Below are 10,043 nucleotides of genomic sequence, written 5' to 3' on the forward strand. Positions count from 1 at the left end.
AAATCTATTGGCCTTACATCATATATTTGAAGACATAGATAAGCTAAAACAAAGAAATCAATTTTGTGACTAATTCATGGCCATCTCTCGTAGCATTAGCACTTTTTTAACACTTTAACGCACTTGACTGCAAAGTTGTTGTTTTTTTTTAAGTAAATGTGTGATTTTTCACAACCAAAAAGTTAATTCAGGAGACGTGTGCATGTTTGTGTGTTTTCTGTCCTACCACAACTGAACATCCAGCAGGGACTGTGTGATTGTGTTTGTCTATCTTTATTCTTCGAGAAGGTTCCTGGGTGTCATCGTCCTCTGGAACGATCTGGAATCTTGGACTGGTGCTTGGATTCGTCCCACTCTAAAAGGACTTGACCTAAAGAGGAAGTCACATGTGTCCATCACTTACTGTTCAATAAAGAATTATTAAAACCTTGACAGTCAATAACATTTAAACATTTAAAATTTGCAGTAACTTGATAATTTCATTCTAGTTCTCATTCAGTTTTGTTTTACATTCTAGCAATCTTCAAGTTGCAATGCTTAAGTATCAACATTCAAGTACAAAAACAGTCAGCATACAAGAACTCCTAATAGATTAAACTGTTCATAAGATCAGTATTTCATCTCTAACTGAATATATGTATATATCATTATTAACCATTAACGTGCATATACTATCCCATAAAACAGCCTACAGCAGGGTGAAGTCTTATTTTACTCTCATACAGTTTTGGTATCCCACTTAATAATAAAATGCAAATACAATGTGACATATAACAGTAAGTCTTCATATAAAGTCAGTTCTGTACAATGGAAAAGCTGCATCAAAAACCTAATTCTCTGTCATCACGAACTCACAGTTGGAAAGGAGTGTATCCCTTCACGGCAGTTTGCCCCGATCTTTCGTCACATCAAACCATTTCTTTCATTGAATATGTATTAAAAAATAATAATCCAAACTTCCCCTTTAATCGGATACACACTGACACTCAAAAACCTGAGCGGTTTTTCATGAATGTAACTGACTTCAGAGCAGTAAAACATTCATCTCACCGTTAAAGAGGCAGAAGCGTTAGCCACGAATGCTAATGAGTGCTAATTAGCATGTTAATTAGCATGTCAACAGGCTAACGGCTCGGTCTTTAGTTTCCCTTTTCACTCGGCGTTTGGACTCCTGACGAACCACAGTGTAAAACAACAGACAACAGACAAATAATTTGACACTGGCTGACTTAACTTGTAGAAATAATTTGGAGATTTTTATCAGTTTCTGACTGTCCAGTCTGGCTGCCGGGGACGGAGTCAAAACAGGAAGAGAGGGGAGCCCGCCTGAACGCCACGTCCTATCCGATTGGCTGAACGCGCAATACGAGGGCTCTGATTGGCTGCTGAGAGATTTGGTCCATAAACGTTCAGCTGTTGCAAAATGGCGGACGCGTTTTGACAGGTGTGTTCAAACAGAGCCACTAAAAAACAAAAAGTCCAGGTTACCTGTCTGACGTCAGCACAACGCCAGACTCCTCCCACGGAAGCAGACCTGAAACGTACCAGTTGATCTTTTCCTGTCGTTTACTCACAAACACACAGAAACTATAAAACTATGACGTGACTTTAAATTATTAGCTCATTTCATTGTTTTGTTTACCTCCATCACAGGTGCTGTAATATGGCGCCTTTTTAAAAACTTTTTAAAAAGTATCATGGCATGGACACAAAATGGAGGGGCGAAGTAAAACATTGTGGACTCTCAACCAATCAGAAATTGTCCATCCTTGGAAAGTTCTTATAGTCGAGTTTCATGTTGATCCAGAAACAGAGGTGGACAGTAACAAAGTGAATTTACTTTACTACTGTACTTAAGTACAGTTTTTGAGTATTATTTTTGGTGGATACTTTTACTTTCCCTTCACTACATTTGAAGGATAAATATTGCACTTTTTACTACATTACATTTATATTGATAATCTACTTTTATTGTATTGGAGTAATATTTGAAGAGTATCTGTACTTTTACTCAAGTAGTGAAGTGGTGTACTCTGTCCACCTCTGTTCAGAAAGTGTTCCAACTGTGTGCCACATATTCTTACTCCTGAGCTGGGCACTTGACAATGCTTCCTAATGTCCTTGTGGATATTAATAAGAATGTAAATTTCTGCGCAATCGAGAATACATCTAATTTTCTAATATTTTGTGGCATTTGTGTGCTCAGAATCACTGCCCACACTGTGTATTCCCTCCTGCCTCCTTGCATGAATGGAGGCTTCTGCTAGGTTTCTGCTCCTGCTGGGTTTTCTGCCCCTGCTGGGCTCTTCTAGTGAGCTACATGTGTTTTCCAAGCAGGCGCTGAGTGTCAGAAATCCACAGAAATCTGCAGGAGCAAACTCTTTCCACCCCCTGATGACTGGAATCAGACACAAGTCAATGTGAGTGTTTTTGGGAAATGAAATAAACAAGTCAACACAGACGATTGAAGAACAGAAGTCAGCAGGCTGACCTTGGAAAACTACAGGGAATGGAAAAACACACCGGAGAAACACTGTCATATTTGGCCTGAGACATCAGTGAGAACAGTGAATCATTTTCCATATAAATACCAATTAAACTCACTACAGGGTGATAGTAATTCTGCCTAGATTATGATATAGTTTGGAAGAAAAAAACATCTCCACCCTATCTAATATTTTATCAATGCATCACTGTATTGACAGAGAAGGGGCAGAGGCTGATGATTATGGAGGTTAAAAAGTAAACATGGCTGAGTTCCAGTCACAGTGTTGACCTGCGAGCTGCACTTGATGACTGCAGTGGACAAAGCATAATGTGTGAAAGTCTGGGATTGTAAAACATTGTTCATCACCATTTCTCCACTGCTGCCTCTGTTAAATCATGCTTGGGTAATCATGGTCATTTCAATGAAATACGAACGTACACAGAAACAGAATGAGGAAGCTATTGGATATTTCTCAGCTGACACATGAATGACCTTTTTACTCATTTACCAGATAAAGTGATATCAACAAATTCTCGGTTTTAAAGTTCATTGGAAAAATCAGCTGACAACCCACCCCCTGGATTGAGTTTAGATTGTCAGCTGCTGTTTCAATGGAACAATATTTTTTGAGCTAAACAAAATGACGAGAACAATAATCTACCTATAGCAGAGTTATCTATATTATTCCTCCAGAAGATACAGGGTGACAGTTGCATTAATTATGGGATGAATTCATGACATGAGTCCATCATGAAAAGCTCCAGAACACAGAGGTAAATTGGAAATGCATTGAGATGGAGGCCACTCAAGCAGCTTCTCTGACCCACCTCATAAACAAACTTACTTCATGGGCTGGAATTACACGTCTGGTTTCTATTACAAAAAGTTACAGTGCTCATTCTCCAGCACAACACAGCTTCACTGTCAAGGACACACTAATCCACTTTGCTCTAATTATGAGGCCCCCATAAAAGCTGTGTCTAGTAAATAAGTTATGCCTCGCTGAAGAATGAAGCTAATCAACACATGAAGTAGCTCATTTTTTGTGAAGGTTTATAGTCGGTGCAATTTACAGGGATTATGAAATCAAAGGGGAATTTTAAAGGTCTGTTTACTCACAAATAACCCAGATGACAGTGTAGTGATGTCAGCCTGTGTTTGGAAACATGTCTTCAAAAGGGAGGTGTCAGAAATATAATACAGTTAGTGCCAAGACAGAATTTGATTTGTTTTTCCCCGTTATTGTCATAACTTTCACAGGTTTATGTTTATAAACACAGAAAACCGATGATGCTTGTAACAGCCAACAAGCTCAACAGAGGAGAAGACTGACCCAGAGGCAGAAACAGTTTCTTTGCTGGAAAGTCGAGACATTCAACTTGAAAATTTGGAGGGTTATGCTGTTCAGAGACTAGATTAGAGTAAAACAACTAAGCTAATCACCTTTCATTCAATTACTTCTGATAATCTGGTGTCAGCAGATTAAGCAGGGACACCCCCCTCCCCAAAGACTATCCAGCTCCTCCTGGATAGCCTCCCCAGACCTTTTCAGGCTAGATGGGATACGTAATCGCTCCAATCAACGTACAGCGCATCCATGTGTTCACACAACTCTGCTCCGATTAATTTTCTCCATCATCAATGTATCAATACTCACATGGGACAAAAGAAAAGCAGAAATTTTAAATATTGATTTAAAAAAACAGAAAATACTGAACTATCACATAGACCTGCACTTGAATTATTAAGTTGCTATACTGAGTGTAAAGCTGAAGCCCCACTGGCAGAGATTTCAGCCCTTTCAGGACGAAGTATGATGGATTTTCTGCCTTTCTTCGGTCCAGTTCCCCTCAAGCTCTGTCAGGTTGGATGTTAGAACACTCTGAACCAGTTTTTCATTAAGGTTGTCTCCGTACATCGATCCAGTCATCCTTCCCTCAGCCCTGACTGGAAAAAAACCACCACCAGCATGCTGTTGTACCACTGAGCTCTGCTGTTCAGGATGGGCTGAGGCATTTCATCAGCAGGACATGGTTTCCTATAAACACCATGGTTTGAATTGAGCTGATTGACTTTCAGTCTCTCAGGCAAAGCGCTGAATACCTGTGAGTGTGATATTTCATTTTTTACACTTGAATACGTTTCAAAAAAACGGTAAAACAAAATGTATTCTTTGTCGTGAGTGAGTGTAGACTGATTTCAGCATGAGGCTACAATATAAAACTTGAATAAAGGGCCTGAAGGCTTTCTGTTCTATAATTTGTCTGTATTTTCAAAAAATCTGTCTTTTTCGATTCTCTAACTATTACAGCAACAGGAAATCTCTGGGAAGCCTCTTCACGGTTTCACTTACTCTCTTTAAATCACCTCTAAATGAAACCAGTGTTGTGGTAACTAAAGAAGGCCAAAAGGGGGCAACAACAACGCATCAAATACTGAATCCATCTCCATCGAGGTCTCAATCTTGAGTCAAGTCAACAAGACGGGTCAACATGTGGACACGCAGCAGATTTGCCAAACGGTTTCTGGTTGTATAGGTTTCATCAGAAGTTTTTGTTATTCATTGATTCATTAATCAGTCATGAAAAATAAACTAAAGTGGTGCGACAAGTTGAACAACTGCAGGTGGACAAAATTTGTCTTGTCCATCACCCCAATCCGCAAGGGGCGGATCAGTGAGAGTCTTTTCTGTGGAAAGGAAAACATCGGAAACACGCAGGCCAAAATAAAGAGAAAGGCATTGTTTGTTTTGTTGCAGCACAACAGCATTTAAAGGTTGTGAACCCTAAAAAGTGCCTGATATTGGCTGGTTGTATATTTACATTAGGTGCAGTGCGTGCACTGCCACTGAAACAGAACAGGCCCGTGAGCATGTCATTGTTCTCTGCACACTGATGTCAGAGGTGTGTGTGTGTCAGTCTGATGAGCTTATGATGTAAACTGTTTGATGAAACCGCCCATATGGACGGACACACACACACACACACACAGATCAGACACAGCTGTAGTGCCTGTTGGCTGTGGCCAGTAATTAACGAAGGTGTGTGTGCGCCGGCAGGTATGTTATCACTAATTTTAGATGCACCCTTGCAGTAAGGCGGTCTGTTTTTGCCTAACAGGCACCAGGTGACATTTGCAAAGGTTGAGACAGCAGGCAGGAGGTCCAGCTGGAACCCTGGGAAAACATTAACAAGCACACAGGATGGGAACTTCAAGCTAGTCCATCTAATTTCTCACTCAGAAATTTCAACACGAAAGGAAAAGAAGAGGGTGAAAAACAAATGGCACCCCTCATGCAGATTGTTTCTTTTTGTTGAGCAGAAGACAAAGACACGGCTGAAAAAGACACACAGGATATACAAAAGAAGACAGAGATGGAAGTGAGGAAACAAACAGATGGAAGATTATTGAATGATAATGACTCATGCATATCTTCACATTGACACCGGTGCTGCTGCTGAAACTAGAAGTTCTCACCATCCATGTGCTCACTAAGCTGCTCTTTAGAAAAAGAAGAAGCATTCACGTTGAGCTTGTTGCCTCTGTGGGTTTTATTTTATTCTGTAAGAAAAAAAAATGCTGTCTCCACTCAGATATAAAAAAAGAGAAGAACACTGAAAATAACCCCCTTTCTTCACCTGTCCCACCTTTTTTATTTAGCTTTTGTCACCCCACAGTGCCATCTCCTCTGTCATCTCCATCACTAATCCCACGCTCTTCCCTTCCCTTCTTTTTCTGGCATCTTTTGTTGGTGGTCTCTATATTTTTCCTTCAGGTATCACTGTGCTGTTCCAGCCTGGGGGAGATTCAGACATCTTTTCATGAGTGTTTGGAGTTCCGGACTGATAGTTGGATTGATGGAGTGACTGTCACTGAGCTCTTACTGCACTCAGTGTGTTTAACTATTCAAGCTAATCAAATGATCATTGAGTTGGTTGCATCATTTCTGAGGCTAAATGGTGAACATTTGTTCTCACCTTTAAAACGACAAAGCCTTTGAACTATTTCCTTCAAGGGATTGAGAAACTATTTGACTCAGGAAACTGCTAAACAACAGTAGATAGAAAATAAAATAATGGCCTATTTTAATGTCATTCTCTATAACTATTGATTGCTCATAGAAATATTACGTTTGGTTAAAAAACCCTGAATACAGACTGAAGAAAATTTGATATGACTGTGTCACTGTGACGTTGGTGGGCAGATGTCGGGATACAAATTATCCTGACTGGGAACTTCGATTTAAGGGTTTATCTGTAAATTAGTCTTTATACTCCACCAGTTTGAGCAGTGAGGCTACAATGAAAAGCTGTGTGAAAGTGACAATATACAGGCTAGCGTGTTAGCATGGTAACAGTTCCATTTCTAGCATCAGCAGTCAGTAAGTCTGTGAATGAAGTTAGATGCTGAGTTGGCAATCCTTTTCTTTTAGACTGCGGAAAAACATCTGCAGAGGCTATTTCTAACAAACAGGTCCTCTAAAGCCTAAACAAACAAAGGAAAGTGAGTTTCTTCGTCATGCTTGAGTTTGAGCAGCGATGAGTCAGCTGGCCAAACCAACGAGGTCAGAGTGAAGAGTTTGTTAAACTTTCAGTGTGCAAACATTCAATGGCGGCCCTGAAGAGAGCATCGAGAGGGGCCGACTTCTGCAGGCTGAATGACAGCACCAGGCCCCTGACCCCTGACCCCTGACTCCTCAGCACAGGCACCAACAGTCCTGCTGTTAACGAATGTGACGGCGGTCTCTGTGCACTGAAAATTACAAACACTGACCTCTGGTTCAGTTTGTTCATGACAAATCTGCAGAAGTGGGTGGATTGGGATAGCTGTCTGTTTGATATTACCAACCAAAGGTACAAATAAACCAAAATAAATAAATAAATAAATAAATTTTCACTTTGTCAAGGCCAGATTTTTTTCAGGAAAAAAAAGTTGAATTGTAAATTTCAACCAAAAAGTCAACAAAACAGCAGGAGATGATGTCTTTGATGTTGGTGCTGAACATGGATCGGGTGTAAATGCGGTGCAGTCACATCTTTATCATCTGTGACTGTAAAAAATTCTCAAGTAGGTCAAAGAAACATCCTTCACTTTGAGGATATCTTTTCTCTGAAGATATCTCTGCGTGTGATCTGGAGGAGAGACCCAGGAGTGAAGAGAAATATTAAATGTTAGCTTTTACATGACTTACCGAGCAAAGCAGACGCAGGATTTTTCCTCCATAAATTATGGATCTCTGCTCGTCCCGGCAGCAGACAACCAGGCTCCAATCATTCATCTCTTCCTCAGCTCACCCTGCTACTCTCCATATATGCATATGTATAACATGAATGCATAAAGGGAGAAAATGGAGGCAGCTTGCAATAGGAAAAGGAAAGGCAACATCTCTTACAGTTCTCACAGTTGATCTTACCTTCAGTTGAAGCAGAAGGTAAATCTCTGTGATGGAAAATAGGCTTCTGAGCAAAGGGAACCAAAATGGGAGGATTTAAATAGCCCGAGCAGAGCAGAATAAAATGTAGACAGGAGAGCGAGTTGACAGAATGTGGAGGAGGCAGAGGAAAAGACAGCGAGATAAATTGAAGTGAAGCCTCGCTGTCAAGAGGAAGCTAAATATGGATCTCACAAGACCAAGTCACTTTTAACCAGATCAAACAAAATTAGCTTTAACTTTCAGGCTTGTCCAGTAATCATTTAAAAGGCCGGCCCCTGGATCATTGAACAGCGTTGTGTGCTGCACCGGGGACACGAGCAGCCGGGGACCGTCTCTCTGGAGCAATTTTTATATTTCTGTTTATTTTGATGTCAAGTTGGAAATAAGCACAGCGCCACGGCTGGTTATCATCAATCAAGTCAACCACCACATTAACATCCTCATGATTAAAGCATTAACCATCCATTCTTTCTTCTGTGTTGCCGTAGGTCATCCCTCTCAGGAGCAGCTAAAAGCAGCCGGCGCTACGCCTCTCAGCGCGATTATGATTTTATCAACACAGGCCGCTCTCAGCTGCACAACATTAAAGGGGTTCTCCGAGTCGAACTTTGATCACACAACAGGGTTTGCTGTGCGTGAAAAGTCTGTCCTGGGACGGGGAATCCAGAATCTGGGGTTTTGACAGCAGCATGAGATTTTCAAAACAAACTGTCTAACTTGTGTGTCTGACTCTATGAGCTGTAAAAGTGAGATGCCTTCAGCTGATTAGGATGTTTTGAAAAGTTTAAAAAGGACCGAAACTGACTGATATTTATTTTGAGAACAAGGCAGCAAATTGCTGTTGACAACTGCCACAGGACCGTGTTATATTTTAACAGCAGGAAATCCTGGGACACACAGCATCCTATCACATTAAGATAGTCATGTAAAACACAAAGTTTATTTAAATTCACCAGATTTCACAAGTACATGAAACTGGACAACATCAGGACAGTCTGCTGACAAAGAATACACCCTAAGAGGTCACTAAACAGAGCTGAGAGGAACTCCACCAGAATCAGACATGTGGTCTGTGATGGATTCTAAAGGTTCAGATTTGACGGACGCCCCAACGCTCCTCTTTGGAGGATGCTGATTTCAGCTGCCTCTGTCCTGGGCCTCCGCTGACTGGAGTTTCTCAAGAAAATTGTTTCCCTCCGCCAAAAACAGAAGTTGCTCTGAGACGGACTGAAAATAACGGACTGCTCTACGGCTCCAGGCTGCAAGGGCATCCGGATCTGTTTGTTCCCCAGAAGGGGTTGAACAGAGGTGACTTTCGGCGCTATGGATTTGTGCTTTAGAGGTTCTGAAATATTCAAAGCCGCCCTGGAAGCATAATAAGAACTGATTCCCAAATCAGCCCCCGGATTTCATCCGAATGAGCGTTTGAAATTAAGCAGCAGATGCAGAGCACAGCGTGCATCGAGGTTAAAGGTTTCAAAGTAAACACGTTGTCAGACACATGATCAGACATGAAGTCTGAGGAACACAACGAAGCATCCACCGCAGAGACCGGGTCAAGGACACGACCCCACGTGGGAGTCCATGCAGGCGGACACAGTTCGTATCATCACCTACATGGAAACTGAATTAAAATTATATTTGGGAAATTTTATTTTGAAGTATGGGGGCATCTTCACCTTAACGACAGCGACATACTCAATTTTTTTTTTTTTCATTTAAAACCCACCAAACCCCTCGACAACACCTGAAAATCCAGAATTTTGAAGAACAAAGGATTAGCATTAAGGTTTAAAATCTGGGCACATTTAAATTCTGCTTTAAAACCCTCAAGGTCTGCTTTAAAAAGTGGTAGTCAGTCAAGTTTCTGACTTTAATTTATCCTCAGTTAAATGTCAGCTAACGACAGGATTTTAAAAGTCATGTTACATTTCTGCTGCAGCTTGTAAGATCAAGATAATAAAAAAATTAATTGGTTAAGCAATTCCTTGGACTTTGTTCTTTTTTTTTTTTTATGTATCCCAACCTGCAGACTTTTTAAAATAAGTGTTGACCTTATGGCGTAGATGGTGAGGCATTCAATATTTGCGAGTGCATTGAAAGAGCACACACGAGAGGCGC

This window comes from Echeneis naucrates, chromosome 13, assembly GCF_900963305.1.
Source record: "Echeneis naucrates chromosome 13, fEcheNa1.1, whole genome shotgun sequence".
Taxonomy (NCBI): domain Eukaryota; kingdom Metazoa; phylum Chordata; class Actinopteri; order Carangiformes; family Echeneidae; genus Echeneis; species Echeneis naucrates.